We start from the raw sequence: 22,470 nt of genomic DNA, 5'->3' as shown, positions 1-22,470 counted from the left end.
AGCTTTCCATTTGGAATAATTATGAATAGAACTGCTATAAACTTTCACACATATTTTTGTGCAAAAGCTAGTTTATTTTACTTTTTTCTCAAGGGTAAGTACCCAAGGGTTGGATGTTATATTTATGTGTGTATGAGTCAATACCACACAATTATTTTACTAAGTGGCTGCGCCATTTTTCTTTTCACCAGCAGTGTATGAGTCCCAGCTGTTGTGCATCCCGTAGCTCCTTGTACCATTTTTTAACCATTGTAATATATACAACTGAATGATTTTCTTTAACCTATAGAAGATAATACAATTTTTTCCAAGATATATATATAATTTTACTAATTTGTTCTTGTTACATCTCAATGGTTATCCCATCCCTTGTCTCCTCCCATTCTTCCCTCCCTCCCATTTTCTCCTTATTCCCCTCCCCTATGACTGTTCCTGAGGAGGATTTCCTCCCCCTGTATATGCTCATAGGGTATCAAGTCTCTTCTTGGTAACCTGCTGTCCTTCCTCTGAGTGCCACCAGGGAAAATGGTCAAATATGAGGCACCAGAGTACGTGAGAAAGTCATATCCAACTCTCCACTCTATTGTGGAGAATGTTCTGACCATTGGCTAGATCTGGGTAGGGGTTTAAAGTTTACAGCCTGTATTGTCCTTGGCTGGTGCCATAGTTTGAGCGGGACCCCTGGGCCCAAATCTGCCTATCATAATGTTCTACTTGTAGGTTTCTAGGACCCTCTGGATCCTTCTACTTTGCTATTCTCCCATGCTTCTCTCATCTAGAGTCCCAATAGGATGTCCTCCCCACTGTCCCAGTTTCCTGGTACTTGAAGGCTTTCATGGGACATGCCCCTTGGACTAATATGCAGATATAAGTGAGTATACACCATTTGAGTCTTTCTGCTTCTGGGTTAACTCACTCATTATGATCATTTCTAGCTCAATCCATTTATCCACAAATTTCGGGAATTCCTTGTTTTTAATAGCTGAATAGTATTCCATAGTGTATCTGTACCACAGTTTCTTCATCCATTCTTCTATTGATGGACACTTAGGCTGTTTCCATGTTCTGGCTATTATGAATAAGGCTGCTATGAACATGGTTGAGCAGATTTTCTTGTTGTGTGCTGGAGCATCTTCTGGGTATATTCAAGGAGTGGAATAGCTGGGTCTTGAGGAAGCCCTATTCCCATTTTTCTGAGATAGCACCAGATAGATTTCCAAAGTGGCTGTACTAGTTTGCATTCCCACCAGCAATGAAGGAGTGTTCCTCTCTCCCCACATCCTCGCCAGCATTTGGTTTCGCATGAATTTTTGATCTTAGCCATTCTGATGGGTGTAAGATGGAATCTCAGAGTTGTTTTGATTTGCATTTCCCTGATGATTAAGGAGGTTGAGCATTTCTTTAAGTGTTTCTCAGCCATTTCATATTCCTCTGTTGAGAATTCTCTGTTTAGTTCCAAGCCCCATTTCTCAATTGGGTTGTTTGGTTTGGTGGCATTCAATTTCTTGAATTCTTTATATATTTTGGATATTAGACCTTTGTCAGATGTAGGGTTGGTGAAGATCTTTTCCCATTCTGTAGGCTGTCGCTTTGTTTTGTTGACAGTGCCTTCTGTCTTACAGAAGCTTCTCAGCCTCATGAGGTCCCATTTATTAATTGTTGACATTAATGCCTGGGCCATTGGTGTTCTGTTCAGGAAGTTGTCTCCTGTGCCAATATGTCCCATGCTCTTCCCCACTTTTTCTTCTAAATGACTTAGTGTCTCTGGTTTTATGTTGAGGTCTTTAATCCACTTGGATTTGAGTTTTGTACAAGGTGACAAATATGGGTCCAGTTGCATTTTTTTACACATAGACATCCAGTTAGATCAGCACCATTTGTTGAAGACGTTATCCTTTTTCCATCGAATGGATTTGGCTTCTTTGTCGAAAATCAAGTGACCATATGTGTGTGGATTCATATCTGGGTCTTCTATTCGATTCCACTGATCAATCAGCCTGTTGCTGTGCCAGTACCATGCTGTTTTAGTTACTATTGCTTTATAGTACAGTTTGAGATCAGGTATGGAGACTCCTCCGGAGTACCTTTTATTGTACAAGATTGTTTTAGCTATTCTGGGTTTTTTGTTTTTCCATATGAAGTTCAGAATTGAACTTTCAATGTCTTTAAAAAATTGTGTAGGTATTTTGATAGGGATTGCATTGAATCTGTAGATTGCTTTTAGTAGGATGGCCATTTTTACTATGTTAATTCTCCCGATCCATGAGCACGGAAGATCATTCCATCTGCTCATATCGTCTTTAATCTCTTTCTTCAGAGTTTTGAATTTTTTTTCAAACAAGTTCTTCACTTGCTTCGTTAGAGTAACTCCTAAATATTTTATATTGCTTGTGGCTAATGTGAAGGGTGTGGCTTTCCTAATTTCTTCCTCTGCAAGCTTGTCATTCTACACCCATTCATGTTTAAAGTTTTAGAGAGATCGGGGATACAAGGCACTTTCCTCAACATAATAAAGGCTATATACAGCAAGCCTGTAGCCAAAATCAAAGTAAATGGTGAGATACTCAAGGAAATTCCTCTAAAATCGGGAACAAGGCAAGGCTGCCCACTCTCTCCATATCTCTTCAATATGGTACTCGAAGTTCTAGCCAGAGCAATAAGACAACAAAAGGAGATCAAGGGTATCCAAATGGGAAAAGAGGAAGTCAAATTATCCCTATTTCCCTATTTGCAGATGATATGACAGGGTACATAAGTGACCCTCAAAATTCCACCAGAGAACTCCTACAGCCGATAAACACCTTCAGCAAATTGGCTGGATACAAAATTAACTCGATAATACAATATTTGAGGCCATCATCTTACCTAACTCTATCTTCAGAGGTAATTTACTCCTGTATTAGTGTACTTCTGATATCACTAGTCCCCCATATACAGACCCTCTTCTCATAAGTAATGCTTTTTCTATGAAATGTCATTGATTCGGTTTTTCATCTTTTTAAATTTTTTTCTTGACTGCCTAATAGATTGCCTCTCTATGTTTAAATGATGTGGTATAATATACATTTTGTGTGTGTGTGTGAATGCTAAATATCTGATTTAAGAGATAATGTGTTGATTTAATATATGTTTATTGAGCACTTACAGTGTTTCATCCAGTTATGTGGAAAAGACCTACTATAGCAAGAATGCAGTCTACAGGATGATAGTTTCTGAAATTTTAATGCTGAGGAAAATAATATCTAACATGTGTTAGCTAATGTTAAATCAGTTAATATTGGTGTATGCAGTGTTGAGTGGTTATGAGTCTCTTTTTATATAATTTTGGAAAAATAGAGACAAATTTATAGAATTGAGCAGTTTTTCCTCAGGAGGAGAGGCTGCTGGCAGGCATCAGAAGATGCATGTGGCAACGCTTCCTGACTCTACAGCTCTTATTTTATTTCAGGGTCAAAAGCTTTGCCTAGTTTCTATAGATGTCTACATCTTTCTAACAACACTTTCCTAGTAGAAAATTTTAACCTTACCTGACATCTTTCTAGGATTTCCCTCTAAGCTACCAATGATGGTAAAAGTATTATTTTAACAAATATTTAACTTTGCAGTACCATATGACATAAGGAATTTGCTCAGTATTTTTCCTTGCTGTAGGACACTATACACTGACATAAAGTTCTAATTCTATCTTATGACCTCCAGGAAGTAGCTTATGTGATCTACCCTATCTCATGTGCTAGTTCCAACCTTGACTTCCACAGCCTCCTAACATAGCAGTTTATCAGTCTCTGGTTAGCACTCACTCTTTTGTTTCATTGTGTTTCCTAAATGTCCTGATAAACTGAATAACCTTATTATATGCTGTTGATTCCCAGATTTTTTTATCACAAAATTCTACCATAACATGCTGTCTCAGTCCAAGCTTATGAATACAACAATTGGATTTATACATGTTTCATTATACCCTGTCCAGCCATTATAAAATGAAATGCATCAAAACTATGTACTTAAACTACTTAGAAAGGTTTTCCCAATATATACATTAATATAGGAAGTTGCAGGCAATGTTCTCTTCCTCCACTTATGAAATGAAGTACAGCAGCAGTCCACAAGCATTGAAAAAGCACATGGGAGACTGTTACAGTGCTTACCTAGGGGACAAGAAGATTGCAGAATCAGGAAGGCTGTTTAAGTTGGGGGATGTCGTTTTTTACCTTAATATTTTGAAAGCCTTCTTACTATTTGCCCATTGAAATTTAATTGACAAAATGCACACCATTTAAAGATATACATTGTAATGTTTTCCATACATGAATACATTTTTAATTGTACAGAAATCAGTCAAATTGACAAGGCTGCCTCACCGTAGAGTTACTTTGTTGTGTTGTGTATTAAGAGCAAAGAAGACTATGTCTTAGCAAATTTCAAACACACCATCCTGTATTAATAATGGTTACCAGTATGTAAAATAGATCCCCATGTTTTATTCATCTTGTAAGAGGACATTTGTACCTTTGGGCGGGTTCCAAATTCTAGCAAGCATATTCTGCTTTTTGCCTTCACAATTGACATTTTTAGGGTCCACATTTACATTATGTCATTAGTATTTGTTCTTCTGTTCCTGGCATCAGTGGCCCCTAGCTTATTCATGATATCTCAAATGGCAGGAATTCCTGCTTTCATAAATCTGGATAATATCCCCTTGCCTTTTATATATGTGTTGTAAGATACATGATACATTTTTATATTTATTGCTTTATGGATACTAATTATTTTCTTATCTTAGATAGATTAAATATTGCACATATCCCTGTGGCATAATGCTATGTGCTTGCATCATTGGGTATATGCATATTCCAAGTGTTGGATATATGCTTAGTAGTGGGATTTCTGAATACCATGAGTTCTACTTTTAATTTTTCAATAAACCTCCCTATTTTCTTCCATGATGGCTGTGTCAATTTTCATTCTTACTAAAGGTATGTAAAAGTTCCCCTTTCCACAAGCTGGCCAGAGTTCATCTGTCAATTTAAGGATCTCCATTCTTGATGTATAAAGTGATACTTCATTGTGGCTTTGATCAAATTTTCCTAGTGATTATGAGCACTAGGACTATGAATTTGAAATTAAAAATTCAGTGCCATAAGAGATCATAACATTTGAAAGGTTGCCTTGAAATAACTATACATATTAGTATGAATTGATTTTCTGATTTACTCTTAACTTGAAAACTGAAGTATAACATCTTGAGACAATGTAAAATATAACTTAGAAAACGGCAGCTTTTTAGGACATAACAATTTGTCTAGGACAAGTCTTATTCAAAACTATCCAATAATCTAATGATGCTGTTTCTCAGCTCTTTAACTCTGTCCTGAATAGGCACCTTATTCCACCCATAATCTCTGTGACATCATCAAACTTGTTAGTGGATTGTCCACTGCTCTGACTTGTGGGAATGTTCAATTGTACTTTACCTAATTAGGGAATATTTTATGCCAACTATCATGGAATTGTAAAAGAATGCAAGAGCCCGAGTTTTATAACTGATGAAGTATAAAGATAAGGAAACATTTAACATTTTTGTTCTAAGTGAGAGTAAGAAAACTTTGCTTATTCATATGTAGAGAAGAACGTCTCCATGTGCTGTAAGCCTCGTCTTTCCCCACTGGAGAAGACTGAGTGGATCTGCAAGCTACTTTACAAATTCTCATAATCTACACACAGAGGTTTCAGTAATAATAAGAACAACAGCAATAATAAAGCAATATTAAAAGAATGCTCTGTTTTATATGGCTATATATTTATATATTTACCTCCATTTTATATGGCTATTAGTTTGAGTTACGAAATATTAGGATAGACTATAAAATTAAATTTAAAAAATTGTCTGAGGAGAATCTCTGCTGTTAACTCTTTCTTTCTCTGCCTTTCTCATTCCCTATCTGCCTTGGACATACCATGCAGTACCTTTTCTGTAGAAAGATTTTCCTCTTTGATGATAGTTTAGGGGCCTGTGGAACTGCAATAAAATCAAAGACCTTCTAAGAAAATAATCTATGCAGTATAAATATTTGCTGCTGCAGTTATTAGAATGTATGGGTTTGTGGGGTCTTAACTCCCTATCTACCCAAACAGCGACAAGTGGGGGTAACTGTGCTCATAAAGTAAGAGCCCTGCCGAGTCCCTGAGGTGGTGTGAGGCCTTAGAAGCCACCCAGCACTCTGGCTTTCATTTCTGGATCATGAGGCTAGAAACTATTAATCTCATTGGTTAATCCTGTGGACTAAGAATCATTTCACAGTGAGTGTTTGCAGTCTACTTGATGACAGGGACTGTCTGTCATTAGTTTTGACTTATCAAAGTATTATCCTCTCTGGAAGACTACCAGGTTCCTTACCAGTAACCCTACGTTGCCCTTAAAGTTGCCCTTAAAATGTATTTATTATTGTACTTCAGATTGTATTGATAAAACAAATCTCGTTATTTGTTTTCATTCTTCTTAGTCACATGCTTGTAGACTATAACATTTCTGATTTTGCTTTTGGTACACAAAGTGTAGAATATTTATTGTGTCTTTTTTATAGAAAAATTTTGACAATCCCTGATAGATAAAGAATCTAAAGCTTGGGGAAGCTAAATGATGTTTTAGAGGTATTAGATCCCATTGAGTACCTGAGTTCAGAAGTGTGCGTGCATTCCACCTACTGCTGTCCTGTTTGCCTTGCCAGGGGTTAGCTTCTCTTCTCCTCAGCTTCTAAACCTATAATGACGATGTGCTATTTGAAATGATTTTTAACAGTGTCTTACTTATTATTACTTATTTATTATTGTTGCAATATTTGTTGCCTATTGTTATACTGAGTGTCAGTGTGTCTAACTGATAGGTTGTCTGAAAGATGCTAAGATTCTCCTAATTTTTATAAGTAGGTTGAAGCCATTATACTTTAGCTATAAGAGAATATTGGCATTTATTTTTATTCTAATTTTTGTAATATTGTTTGTTTACCTCCTCTTTTCTCCTTTATAAGGTAATGGAAAGACATTTTATACTTCTAAATTATATTTATGACTCCTAATATAGATGTGAAAATGTAGAAACAGAACCCTCACAAGAGAGGCCCCAGCATGACCTGTCCTGCATTGGCCATAAGAGAGTGTAACTCTGTGTGGGTCTCCCATCCTTCTGTGCAGAGGACAGTCTTACATATATAAAGCTACTTGAGCTGATTACATTTTTAAAAAGATTAAGCTCTTACTTTTATTGTATTTCATGCGATAGTGAAGTTTTGTTTCTCTTCATTACTTCAGTGTTATGTACACAAAGTACATTTTCCCAGATTATTGATATCTTCATCTCAAGTTACAAAACTCACGCTCAACTACATGGAACTCAGTGCGGCAAAGGCCCTAAACACTGCATCCCTTAGCACACTGAGCTGTTCGTCTTATGGCAACTCATTTTTTAATGGTTGGAAAAGGACCCACAACATTTTATTTCTTCCTAAGAGTTAGAATAAAGGAAAACCTGTTTTCTGTTGTAATAAATCTAGAAGTCTAGTTTTCCAAGAACATCCACCATGTGGTTTACAGTTTCCAGGAGAATGATTGTTAAAGGCTGTAGGTTATAACTTGGATTTTCAAATGTATCACAACTGGAGGGCCAGCTCTAGCCTTGGCTAATTAAAATCACAAGAATTGGTGTTGCCTATAATTGCTTCCTGTACAACTCCTATCTGTGTTTGTTCAATTTACTAGTCCAAACAAGATGTTACTCTTCTCAGACCTATAGATTTAATCTCACAAAGGAAAACACTTTTTAAAAAACTGTCTAGTACATCATCTTCTCTAGCTTACTATCATTTATAGTAAAAATATTTTAATAGAAAAAGAGATACTGGGACAGGAAAAGATGTAGTGCTGTTTACTTTAAAAGAAATTAACAAAAATTTATTTGTTATTGATGCATCCAAAATTAAATATGTAGTTCAAAGATCAGGATTTAGTAGCAAATAGGAAGAGGAAAAGCCATATGTACCACACTACTCTGAGATAAACAAGATTGAATCTCAAGAAATTTAAGGTCAACAAATACCACCAGCACTCTATATTTGTCTAAGTATAGTTCTGCTTACTTTTGTAATAATTTTAGGAATAAGTACATTACAATTATTTGTCCTCATAACATCTAGTACTTTTGTAAACATAATTTTATTACTGTGGGATTACTAATTTGATCGTGTAATTCATTTCTCGGGCAGAATCTTTTCTGTCTTGATCACCTTGGTATCAGTGTACTCAGCACAATTCAGAATCTGGTATTAAAGAGGTTTCATATGGGGTTGAAAGAATTAATTCATGAATAGATATTCACAAATGAATGAATCTGTAAGGGGCATCATTATCTTATTTATTGGACTTAGTGTTATTACTGGGCCATATGCATCAACTAATAGTAGGCTTTTCCATATCTCAGGAAAGGGCATGCCTTTGATGTTTATGTCACCTATTCACAGTTTTTTCCACTTATCTCTGCATATCAGCCAATTATCACATTAAGGCTATAATGTTGTTTTTACAGACATAAAGTATTTGCATCAAGACCTTGCTCATATATTACTTTCTACTAAAATTACCTTCATTCCCCCAGCTATGAGTAAATGCTTCTTCTCTGATGATCTCCCACCACATATTATCAAGGACTCTTTGGACTGAATTTGCTTTCAGAGTTTTCAGTGGTTTATTTGGTTATATGTGTTCCATATTGGACATTGTTCCCGTACTTTAAAAGATACAATACAAGATAAATATTTGTGCATTAAAACAGAAAGTTGTTTAAAAATAACTTTTGTGTGTTTTAAATTTTAAAAAAGTACCTTAGAGTACTTACAAGCCTGTAGATGAGAAATCCACTGCCAATACTACCATTCGCTGTCAGTCAGTTTAACCTGAACACTATTTGCAACCCAATAGGCGTGCCTGGGAGAATCAGTTCCTGTTCTTTTGAGCATTGCTGACTAGCATTCTCCATGTAGCCACTGTTATTATTTAACTAGTTCAGATATTCATTCAGTGCATTCTACTGACCAGCTTATAGAATAACAATTAACGAGATGCTTTTTGTTCCCAGGTAGATCTCTGGATAATAGCGCAAAAGCACATATAGACAAATGCTTGCATAGCAGTAGGTCAGTGGCTGAGATCCTGGGCAGGGGCATCCTACAGAGTCAGAACCTTCATTTTACCTGGTATGTATTCTCTCATGTTCTCCAAATAAGAAGTTACACATATGCCCAGTGTCTCATCCTCCTTTGTTTTCTTCTTTGCTTTGTTTGTTTGAGATAGTATCCATGCTGTATCCCAGTCTGGATATGAACACATGACAGTTTTCTTGCCTTTTAAACACATGTCAATTTTCTTCCCTTTTAAGTTATTCCCCAGTTGCTTTAACGCAGAAATCACTAGCATTTTAGCTTATTCCTGGTTATTGTTTCTTTTTTCCTACTTTGTTTTTGTTTTCCTCTATCTCTGCTTCTTCCTCTTCCTCCTTCTTCTCTTCTTCTGAGATGATGGCAGTCTCTTGCTACATGTAACCCATGCTGCCCACAGACTCACCGTGTTGACTGCCTGGCCCACTCCTGGGCCTGGAATTAGAGTTGTATGCTAACATGTGCAGTTTGAAATGATGATACTCTCAGACTCTAGTTATAAACAAGCCGAACAAGACCTTCTCCTCACACCATTTTATTATTTATACTAGACAGAATATTAGTATAAAGTAATTTGAGAGTAAATTGGAAGACAAAATAATCTCAAAAGTTTTTTTTAAATAGAAAAGTTTTCCTTCTGAAATAGTTAACAGACTTATCTATATTAGTACTGACAGCTAATGTTTATTGATTTCTATGTACCAGGATCTGCTCTAAGAGATTTATATGAAAAATTGTATCAACTATCTTCACATGAACTATTTTGGAATGGACTGGGAAACAGAGAGGAAAATCTTTGAGAGATGTATTTTTTTTTTTACATGTATGTGTTTATTCGTCTGTGTGCCAGTATGTGCATGTAGCTGCCTGAGGGGACCAAAAGCATAAGATCGCCCTGGAGCTGGAGTTACAAGCAGTTGTAACTCAAGTCCTCACCAAGAGTAGTATGCACTCTTAGCACAGAGCCAACACTCCAGTCCTAAAAGGGGGAAATATCCAAGATTAAAGGAAGTGACAAAATTAAGACTTGGTCCCCAGAAATCTGATCCGAGAGCTTTCAAACAATACACATAGTCCTTATACCAAGTCTCTAAACTAAAATTTTTGTTTAGATGTTTTCTCCAAAGCATTTATATTTTCTCTATTTTTAGAGATAATATTTATTTTAAAGCAAATTTTAAAAATCAAATAGCCATTATTGTTTCCCTTCAATTTACACATGCCTAGTAAATAAGAGTTCATATTCAATATAAACAAATGGACAATTATCATATTATAAATACAGGAAGTGGATGTTTGTTTAAGATGAGATACACCTGTGTACGATGCCTGTACTTTGAGAGTGTTAATGATTGTCTGGAAATGGATATTACCAACTTCTCCAGCAAGAACCCCGATGCCGATCAGAGAACGTGTCTGGTAGAGCCATTCTCTTTTCCTCCCTCCCGAACCAATATTCTTTTTCCTAATTTTGTTTTTCTCTTTCATTCTTCATGTTATAGACATTTTATCCCAATTAAAATATTTTTTCTTTTTGGTTTTCAGAGACAGTGTTTCTCTGTATAGCCCAACAGTCCTGGAACTCACTCTGTAAACCTGGCTGGTCTCAAAAAACTCACCGAGATCCACCTACCTCTGCCTCCCGGGTGCTAGGATCAAAGGCATGTGCTCCACTTTAATGGAATATTGAAGTATCCTTTATCTAAATGCTAGTGTATTATCTCCTAATTTGTAAAGTGAGGAGTTGGATTAGCTGATCATAAATATCTGGAGAAAGTTTATAATCTGTGTATTTGATGGAATCCAATTTTGTTGAGAAAGATGTATAGTAATCTGTAAGACAATCAAAAACAGCGTTGATGTAGAATATATTTAGACCGGAATTAAGTTCTACTTTCATTTTTTGCATACTCTTATTTTGAAATTCACTAAATTGCCTCAAAGAAAGAAAGGAAGGAAGGAAGAAAGAAAGAAAGAAAGAAAGGACTGTGTTTTTTATGTCTCCTTTAGCTATATTTAGGGGCTTCTATGAATCTGTCCACTTTGAAGACTTCAGCTCACACACAATCAGGAATGCTTATTAGAAACTAACAAAGTAGAGCCAGCGTGGTGGCGCACGCCTTTAATCCCAGCACTCGGGAGGCAGAGGTAGGTGGATCACTATGAGTTCGAGGCCAGCCTGGTCTACAAAGTAAGTCCAGGACAGTCAAGGCTACACAGAGAAACCCTGTCTCGAAAAACAAGACAAACAAACAAACAAAAAAAGAGGACCCAGAAACTAACAAAGTAAATGATCAGCAGAGGCTTGATTAAGTCATGTCTTAGAAACACAGTGACAAAGATATTTAGGGTGAAATCTTGTTCATTTATAGGGAATCCAGATGTGTCTTTATTTTCTTAATTCTTGGCTCTTCACTTTTACATCCCCACTCAACACATCCACCCCTAGATATATATGTCACTAAATTCACCCACTTTGACCATGAAGAGTGTAGGTGCCTTTAAGATCTTGATCTACAGGAGCTATGCAACTATTGTATTAGGTTCTTAAAACTTCTCATATGTTTTTAAAATGTTCGCCTCTTCTGCATCCAACACTGTATTTTAAGATTTGCAATTCTAAATAGACCAGTCAGGACAGGTCCTGGGCCTTCTGTGTCAACTAGTTACTGCAAACACTCCCTGGGTGTAATAAAGCTAAGAGAAAGTAATTAAAGGAAGAACAGTGTCTCCTGCCCTCAACAAACTTGACACAGGATTATGACGATGATTCAAAATGTTAACAATTTCCTCCTAGGTTTTTGTAAAAACACCTAAGTACATGTGACTGAGGAAATACACATTGAGATTTCATACCTAAAATCAGTATTGTATTCTCCAGGGGTAAAGAACACATAGTGTTAAAAGTAAATAAAGTATGAACCACAGTGAGTGTTAAGGTGGAATTATATACTGTTTCTCACAGCATAGGTGGAACCCGACATTTGAACTGCCTTAAGTAAAGCTGGTAGTGACAGGAAATAGAAAAGGAAACACAATGAACTTCCTATTTTTCATGCCTCATGGAGGGACGGGGCTGGGGAAAGAGACAAGACCAGTATTTACTGCTTGAAGCATCTTTCTTAGAGTACAACAGTGATAATTCAATATTTTATATAAAACCCCTTCTGTTCTTTGTTTTTAATCATAACGGTAAGCATTATGTTTAACACAGTGTTCTATGTTAATAAGAAGGTAGCAAATAAAGAAAGAACTGTTTTCCTCATGTCCAGGCACCAGACAGCTTTCTCCAACAATTGGATTTTATCTGTAGCTGCTTTTCAAATTGTACACCATACAGTCAGCATTTCTTACTGATTTTCTCCATTTTTCTCATTTGTTGAATGACCTATAACCTTTTTAATGTCCTAGGACATTATTCCTTCATTTGCCCTGGTAGTCTAGGCTCACTGTTTTCTTGTTTCCAAAGATTAATGATTCTGTTGTTAAAATGCTCTGTACCTCAAATGAGTCATGGGAATTTGAGTGTCTTCCTTGTTATTTTTTCTTTTCTTTTTTTTCCTTATCGTTGTGGGCTCCCCGCCTCTCTTTCTCACACTGTGTGTGTGCTTGTGTTCACATGTATGTGAATATGCATGTATGTGCAAGTGTACATGCACTTATATCATGTGTGTATGCAGTCTTCAATGTTGGTAGTAAGTGTCTTTCTCAATTCCTCTTAAGCCTATATTTGAAACAGACTCTTTTACTGAAGCTGGAGTGTTCCATTTTGGCTAGTCTGTCTAGCCCATGTGCCATGGATTCTGTCTCCTCTTCATGCACATGAGATTACAAGTGAGCTGCTTCCAGAACCACCTTTTATTGCCTTTCCGGGATCTGTATATATGATTGGTATCAAGCATTTTTTTTCTTGCTCAGCCATCTCCTCTGCACTTGCTTGAGCTTTTTGTTGCTGCAGCTGCAACATATTTTTAATCATAAACTAGAGAAAATGGTACACTAAGTGGTGTAGTTATATAACAGTCAGTCTGCTGCTGTATTTTCTCAACTAGTTTTTGTGTTTTAACACATGTAAGCATTGTTGAACTTAGAATATATGTTGTTAGTAAAATAAGCCAGGCTCAGACAGACTAATAGAGCATGTTCTCACACATAAGTTGAAAAAAAAAAACAAAAATAAAAACAAAAAGCAAGAAACAAACAAACAAAACTTGTTGATTTCACAGGAGAAAGAGAAAGAAAGGTAAAGACAGATGAAATAATGAATGCTGGAGTCATATAGGAAGAATAAATTATCTATTGTACACAACAATTTATTATATAATTCTATAAAGATCTAGAAGAGAAGATTTGAAGGACCTAAAACACACCTCCACAAGATAAAGTGTTGGTTTGAATGTGAATTGCCCTGTTTTTTTCATATTGTTGTTGTGTGTGTTAACTTCTATACTGTATCCCATGAACAGGAAATCATTTTAGTTTTAAAAATAAAGAATTTTAAGAGAATTATTAAGCTTCAGACATGGTTTTTGTTATATCAAACATTTAAAATAAATTTTTGTTTGATCAGCTAACGGAAGTTACTAGAAGCTCAGGCAAAGGACCTTCAGTGTTATATAGTACAGTGTATGTTTGTCAAATATTGTTGTATGTGGCTACTGAGATGACTCAGTAGCTACGAGTGCTGGCTACTCTTCCAGAGGACTGGGTTCAATTCCTCATGCTCACATGGTGCCTATAATGCATTCAAGGGAATCCCATGCCCTCTCTGGCTGCCATGGACACCTAGCATACACACGTTTCACAGATGTACATGCAGACTAAACACTCATACACAAAAATAAAAATATCTTTATAAAATTTTAGTATCTATAAACCTCTTAACTAACATTCATTATATTGACAATTGAATCTGGGAAACTGGGTGGTGATATCTTACCTATAAATGGCCAGTTTAAAAAAATATATAAAAGGTTTGTCTTACTTCATGAAACACACTAGCGTTAGTAAGCTGAATCCTTTTCATTCCCTCTCTGTGTAGTTTTGTTAAATGCCTTTGTGTTCTCATTGCCTTATTTTTGTTACTTCTCAACCTGATGATGTAGCTTATTGCTCTTAAGAGCTTTGCTACAGACACATGGAATTTTTTTGTCTTCGAGTGTTGGCCTCCTGTTGTTTACAGTATGTTCTGCCTGAGATTTGGATGACTTTAGCAGTCTGAGCAATATGGTTTGGAAACAGCGCCTGTGTTCATTGCCTATGGCTACTGTATTAATCTATGACCTTCCTGATGATGCAGGGCATCTGCACTTGATTCTCTAATAAGTCTACATGCCACAGTTTAATGTCAGCACCAAGGGTCCAGGTGAGGACAGTGATGCATTCTTTCTGGAAACTAGGTGAGAGAATCCTCCCTGCTTCTGCTGACTGAAATGTCTCTTGCTTGTAGCCACATCACCCGTTGGAGTGACATAGTTTCACGGTCACATGGACTTGCCCTCTTCTGTCTGTAGGCCCTTCATTTTTTTATGAACGCATGTGGTTGCACTTAGGGCTCACCTAGAAAATTCAAGAAAACATCTCTGTAAATAAACCTCAAAGTCGCTTATTGTTAGCCGTATAAAACAGTACTTATAGATAGAATTGGGGGTTGTATATCTTGGGATAGAAATGTTCAAACTGTTGTATCATCTTTACCTATGTACCACTCTCTATCCGTGGCCTTGACTTCCATCCTTCACTCTTACTGTAGGGCAGGTGAAAGAATGGGAGAAGCCTAAGCGGGGAGGAGCTTGGAAAGAAAGACAGAAAGATTGAAAGAAGGAAAGAAAGTAAGACAGAGGACTGGCTGTGTTGTTTATCTGAACCAGTTAAACACACGACAGGACAGATCCTGGCATTAAGACTTTCAGAATTAGACGAAGCTAGCTCCCAAACAGTGGTCTGCAGATCTGTTTATTTCATGCGTCTTCTTTGACCTTCTTCCCATAATTCTCATCTTAATCATGAAGACATCTAAAGAGACTCAAGCACAGTTCTGCCTCCTTCATTGCTGCTGAAGGCAGTCAGAACCCCAAGGCTAAATCAGATGTCAATCCCCTGTCATGCTGCATTCAGGAAACCTATATGCGGTAGCTGTTGTTCCTGAACATTCCTTCTCATGCTGCATAATGAGAAGGGACACTGAGAAAGGTGGCTATGGGGAAAACATCTGGAAGAAATAAAGTTTCCAGGATCAAAGGGCTCCTTGTGTAGCCCAGAGGGTCCTCAGAGTGCTCCTCAGAGCAAACAAACAATTCTCTGGATGAGTCACTGAATTTTTTTTTCCTGCCAAAAGCCCACATGTGTTGCAAGAGCTCAAGGAAAAGGGGTGGAGAAAATGAAATTAAAGGAAGTAAAGAAATTGATTTTAAAAACCTTTACATATGAATAAGAAAATTTTTAACATGGTTATAATCTTTTCACATATCTAGCATTCTCAACATTGTAACACTTATATTGCCCTAGCCTAGAGTAAAATTATGTGCACACAAAATATATTTAAAATACAAAAAATGTGTTAAAGGAAATGGGGGGAGACGTTGAAGCAACATATCTCTAATACATGAAAATTGGCAGAGGAGAGTGAATCAGGAGTCAGTGGCCCACACCCTAGCCAGTGGCATTATACTGAGAAAAAAAAGTTACTTATGAATCAGTACAGCCATGCTTTGTTCTGCATGAGTGTTTTAATAGAGCGAGTGTAATATAAGGATCAGGTGGGCTCATGGGAATGGAACAAAAGGTTTTGTAAAATTAAAGCAAAATAATTATAGCTCTAGGTGCAAAGCGAACATACTCCAGCAGTTGATAGCAAGGACCTGCTCAGAGCAGAGAAGTGGTGGTGGGGGGGGGGGTGCATGCTAGAAGGTTTCCTTTTTTTTTCCTTGTATTTTTTTTCACTCACTAACAAAGGCTTTTAATAGGTAACAGTTGTAAAGCGTCTTTGAAAGTAATTAATGCACCCACACAAAAATTTATTAAAATGAAAATTTAAGGAATTGTCTAAAATGAATTAATTAACAAAAAAAGAACATCATGCCTTTCTTATTTTTTAAAGAAGGAGAGAAGGTTAAGCAGAGCAGATTTTGTGAGATTGCATTTTAAATGTTCTTGGTTTACTTAGTATCTGAATAGCCCTTAAAGAGAGAGTTGGCGGGATTTATTATCCACCCCCTTTAGAAATACTAAATGGGGACAAGCATAAAAGGGGGATTGAATTGCCACGCATAAGCTTTACAACCCCTCAAAATGATGATACCTGTTTACAAAATGTCCAAAGTTTAATAAGTTTGCAGAGACCTGTAGGAAAAACAATGAGGCATTCAGAGGTGGAGGTAGGTCCTTGCTGTTACGCACCTGGCCTTCCCCCGTGCTCCTGGGCCAATAGAACTCTGCTTCCTGTGCCCTGTGGAAGGTTAGGGCAAAGTCCAGGGATGGTCAGTTTTACCTCAGAGAATTTCTAACTAGTGGGGAAAACATTGATTTCACTGATCAAGTAGTTGCATTTGCTTTCTATCCTACTTTCTTTTCTATTGTTCCATACTCAGATACAATTATGAAGTAAATATGTGCAACCCATATGATCATTTACTCTTTGCAGTGAAAATGGCTCCTAGCTGATTACAAAAGTTTCTTCTTTCCAGATGTTGTTGTTGGTTATACATCAAAAACTTAGGTTCTCTAAACCTTCCATGCTGCAAGTTGTTGGATATGACAGCCTTTCTTCCATTATGTCTTACTCTGTTAGTGCACTATTCTGGTGGTTTCCTTGAGGAAAGTATTTCTGAAAGTCAGGGCAGGTAAGATCATATATAAGGAAGGGAGTGGGTAACACAGTCTCCACTAAATACATGATTATTGCACAAGTTCTGTAGTGATAAAAGCACACTGCATTTATATATGATCTGCATGTATTTGAATTACCTTGCCTTTAGTAGTTTTTAAATGTCCCTTATCATGCCTTTGCTATCATTCGAACTGTCGTTGGATTCTGTTTTTGTTTTTTTGTTTCCATGACATTGGATTTAGTGGTTATGACTAATGTAGCACTGCTTTGATAGTATCTTTGCTTTTGAAAAAAGCGCAAATTTATGAAATCCTGGTAGAGGACACTGAGCATCCATCCCTTTCTCATGGTCTGTCTGTAAGCCTAGCAAGACTCCATTTTTTTCTGGAATATGATGTAAATCGAGTGAAATAAAAAGAAAATGGCATGGCGCTAGAGAGATAGCCAGGGATTGGTTCCAAACATGCACATAGCAGCTCAAAACTCCTTATAACACCAGTTTTTTGTGATCCAGCACCTTCTGGCTTCTGCGATTATCAGACTTTCACATGGTACACAGACACACTGGCAAGCAAAGACTCACACACATAAAATAGAAAAATAAACAGATAAATGCCTGTATACCTTCATGAATACATGCATGCATGCATACATACATACATACATACATACATACATACATACACTACACTATGTACACACTATGTACACTTTTAAGAAAAAAAGACTTTGAAGTGTAGTGCTAAGAACTATCTGTTTTCATAAGAAGGCTCCTAATCCAACTCTGAGCTATAGGAATTGAAATTAATGTGTCTATAGGTCTTTGATCTGGAATGCAATATTTTTCTACTGCTGCTCTAATGGAGTACTGTCAGCCTATCAGCTTACAACAAATCTATTATTTCCCTGTTCTCCAGGAGCTAACTAGGCTTTCCCCAGCTCCTTTCATCTTACTTTCATGAGGCTGTAAGAAAGGTCTGAGCTGGTTGTGTTCTTAGCTGGATTGAGAAGGACCCCACTTCTAACTCACTCTGTTCTTTGTAGCTCAGAGGCGAATCTCCTCCTTTCCTTGCTGATGACTGGTCAGGACCATCCTTGGCTCCTTGCATGTTGTCCTGAAATCTCAGGGACAGCAATGGTGTCTAAAATCCCATGGGATCTCTCTGAATTCCCCTACTACCATTTATAGAACAAAATTTAGAATTTCTAAATCTAGTCCAAAAACCTATCTGCTTGTAGGTTGACCTGAGTTAGCCCACCTGAAAAGTCTGAAGTATTCTCACTGTTGAAATGTCCGTAACTCTCACCATACCAGCATAGTTGCTCTGCTACATACTGTTATAGTACCATGTGCTAAAGGCTTTGGGCATTTATTTCAAGGAATTGCATTTTGGGTTTGTATTTATTTTGCTTATCACAGAAAATTTTGTAAGAATACATCATTTCTATAATGCATTTCTACATAATTCTGAGTGTTGGGGTGGGAGTGTTTCCAGAAGTAAGTAAATTTACATAAAATACTAGTGTATATATGTATATATATATATATGTTTTCACTTGTACAGCTTATAGCACTTGGTAAAAGTAATTTTCCAGCTTGAACAATAAGGTCAAGTAGAAATATAGACAACATAAATAAGGTAAAGAACTGGAAGTGACGTTGACTGTGTCTGTGACACTGTTGCTCAAGGTTGACTCTGACATTTGGGATGCAGGGTTTCTTTGTATATTATGAAAGATATAGAGGCAAACCTGATGGATTCTGGTTTCTCTGATACTGTTTTCTTAAGAAAGAACTGAGCTCACCAGTAACTTAGCCCCTTGTATAATTTAAAATAAGTCTGTATATCTATGGATTAGAAAAATAAGGAAGAAATTTTTCAAGAAAATAGGATTTCCCAAATAAAATTGAGAATGATTAAAAAACTTGAATGCTCACTACAAAATTTAGTTTAATCACAAATAAAGTATGAAGATATATTTATTAATGTCTCAAGTGTCAGAATCTAGTTTTAATTTAATAAATTTTACTTATATAATAAATTATCAACTAAAGCAAGGATAATTGAAGGTAGATATTTGTTTACATTTTTCTCAAAATATATTCAGTTGTGCTGTTCATGTATTTATAATGATTTAATTTATAATTGATTTTTCAATATTCAAAAATGTATAAATAATAATAAAACACAAACTTGACTAGGCATTATTGTTTTTCTAACAGAATAAGTAAAACCCATAGTAGCACCCATGCATGGACATATTCACAGAATGCATTCAGAAACTCAGAATATATATGAAGTGCATGTAGTAGTTTAGGTAGATCTATTATATCTATTTCATTTCTTAAATAGTGAATATACTCTGTATATTGTATGTTGCAAACAGAGTACTCCATTGGAGAACAAATTTTGTGACTATAAACTCACATGGAGGCACATTGCATCCTCCATTATTTTTAATATAAAGCAGTATTGGTGTCTAAACAAGTTATGTGTAATGAATACCTAGTGCAGTGTGAGAAAGCATAAAATTACTCTGTCAGAATTCATTTCCACCTTTACTCTTTTTTTGTGTTAGAGATATAATATTAAGAATGTCAATTAATCACTCATGGCCTCAGTTTCCTCACCTATAAAATAAGAATGATATTGCTGCCATTTATATTGTATGGTAAGTGTTCCAACAAAATGAGCTAAAGTTAACTTAAGGTTAACTTGAAAATTATAAATTCCTATGTAAAACATTATTATGTTTTACATAAATATACATGACTCCTGTTATTATAGTCAAGGAACGGCCTGTTTCTTCAAATATATAAAATCTAGCTTAGATGGAACTAATTTGTTACTCTATTTTGTGTCCATTGTAGTGTCTATGTTGTTTCTTGTGTGTCTGTTGAGTTGGTAGCTACAATATTAAGTAATAAATAAAACTAGTGAAAAACAAGGAGTTTAATATTTAATTTGTTTTAATGTTGTTATTTGTGCTAAAGCTAATCAGGACAGTATTGGCTACCAATGAATTGATTAACAGGGAAAAATTTAGAATTAAGGGTTAAAATATATAAACTTGTTATCTATTGCTTGATAATTAACTCTATTTTTATATTATTTTTTAGTAAAGTTGTAGATTACTTAGTTCTAAATCTCAGCAACAGTGAATTCAGAAACTCAGGAGCATATGGGTTAAATTGAACCATCGTGGCAGTTGTATGTGTATGTGTGCCTGTGAGTTTGCTGGTTGTTTTTATGTTTTATTTCCATGTCTCCAAATCCTTATTCTCATCCATCTATTTTTGTTTGATCTATTTAAGATATAGATATAAAGGTTCTATCAGCTAATGAATGATTAGAGGGTATGGGGTGAATTTTAAAGTTTGTTGAGTGCCTTCACTACATATTAGATGTGTGTGTGTGTGTGTGTGTGTGTGTGTGTGTGTGTGTGTGTGTGTGTGTGTGTGTTATGCATTTGTAATTTCCTTTCTCTTATCCTCTTGGAGATGAGGTCCATCATTATTATTCATGAAGGAGCCATAGGACCACACAACCACTGGGCTTTGTAAGTTAAAAGATCCAGGTAAGAGATTCAGGCAAAGCTAACTTCTGCTCTTATCCATTTTTAACTATTTCCTTCATAACCTGGACATCTGGACTGACGTGGGTAACAGGGAAGAAGAAGAGGGGCTGGATGGTAGGAACGGGGTGACAGTGTTCCTTTCCTTCATTCCTACTGTGTTGCTCCTTTCTTTTCTTGTTCTTCACTTCCTCTTCCCTTCTTTCCTTCCCTCTTCCTTTTCCCTTCTCTCCATTCTCCCACTCCCTACCTTCTTTCTTCCTTTCTTTACTTTCTTCAGCCTTCTTTCCTTTCTCCTTTCATTTCTTTGTCTGTCCTTTTTTCTGTGAACTCTTTATAGACAATTTAAACATCGTTTAAATTACAGACACTTTTCATTTGAATGCCAGCATTTTCCTCATGCTTCTCAGTTTCCTTCTCATTGATTCTTACCATATTACCTTTGTCACCACGTCAATTTTAAGAATCCTCTGCCCTGTGCTCTAAGAGTACTATTGTCCTGAAGAAATCATTTCTATTTCCGAAGTCATGGAGAAATTAGTGGGACGTGGAATAGCTATGTGTCACTCATGTTCCTTTTCAACAGGTTGGCTCCCTACTTGATCATCATCTAGACAATATTTTCGCAGTGAACAAAATAAATAATTTAATTGCTCTATGAATTTTTATTATAATAAGCAGATTAGGTGAAGGTAGAATTATTCTTCTCAGTAGTATATTTAATCTCTTTAGAGGACATAGGCGTGGCGATCTCCAGGTTCTGTGAACAGAGAGTAAGCTCAGATCACAGGTTGTACCATGCTAGCACTGTAGGAAGGAGCTAGATTACTATGTCTTTTCTTTACATCTAACGGTATCTTTGTAGGATAGCTATTTCTTTTTAGCAAAAATAAGTTTAGAAAGGAAGAAATGGTGATTTGTTATTACAAATGTCTGTTGGCAATTGAAAATGTTGCTAAGCAGAGTTTTCTTGTAGAATTTGAACTTTCCAGTTGGACTGACTTACTGTCAAAAAGTCAAGTTGATTATTCTTCTCTAAATTAATTTGATAATTGGCTGAATAAAATGTTAATGGCAATTAGAAAAGGTAGAATTTTAAAGCTATCTAACAAAATGTTTTCTAAGACTGTGTTGTCATATTAACTAAATACATCTCCTATGACAGGATTTCCAAATTAGGCTACATTGTGAGTACTGAAGAAATGGACTTTAGTATATCCATTTTAGAACTCTAATTCAACCCATAATAACTATAAGTAATAGTTTGATCATATATCTACCACATAGATTCTGTAAAGATGAATTATGAGTGATTTACAAATTGCTTATAGTTATCAGTCTTGCACACTTTGCCTTTCACTTAATTTCTTTGATCTTAATCATTCAGACATGCAGATTAACATTTTCTTAACCGATAGCATTATACTTTCTTCTGAAAATATTCTACCTTGCCTTAGAAGTTACCCATTAATAGAGAAAGAGCCCTCCTTAGAATTGAGTATGATATGATATCAGAATGGATAGTGAATTAATCTTTTTGTCTACAGACTTAGGTTATTCAATAAATAAAATATTAGCTCACAATTGAATAACGATCAAAGGCTGTGAGTGGGTGAGGAAATGTGGACTTTTAGTCTTAACAGGTTGTTCTCCTGAGCAGGATCCAGGGCCTGTAGCCCCAGGTGCTGACCTACCAGGGTGGCCCATGTGCATCTCAGGGCACCATGCTGATGAGCCTCCCACTGCAGTTCTGATTTTGGCAGCCACAGTAGAATCAGCTCTTTGATCCTTGGAGTGGCTCCTGCCACAGTAAGTGGTTCTGTTTGTTTTGTCCTTCCTTTTGGTCATTACTCCCACCTG

General features: G+C 36.2%; 1 protein-coding gene across 3 annotated transcripts in view; it reads left to right on the top strand.

The window, feature by feature from the left end:
• LOC311609169 (uncharacterized protein) overlaps positions 1–22,470 on the top strand; it is a 627,587-nt gene that overhangs the window by 256,073 nt on the left and 349,044 nt on the right. Inside the window, exon 5 of one of the 3 annotated variants that reach the window (XR_014783303.1) lies at positions 2,735–6,771. The exons of the other annotated variants lie outside the window; for them this stretch is intronic. The gene's annotated coding sequence lies outside the window, so the exon portion shown is untranslated. Of the gene's footprint in view, positions 1–2,734; positions 6,772–22,470 lie in introns of those variants that run through there. 3 annotated transcript variants of the gene reach the window in all.

Source organism: Acomys minous (genome assembly GCF_964271855.1).
Source record: "Acomys minous genome assembly, chromosome: 11".
NCBI lineage: Eukaryota > Metazoa > Chordata > Mammalia > Rodentia > Muridae > Acomys > Acomys minous.
Note: the sequence above shows the minus strand (reverse complement) of the source record. Positions and strands in the feature narration are given on the sequence as shown.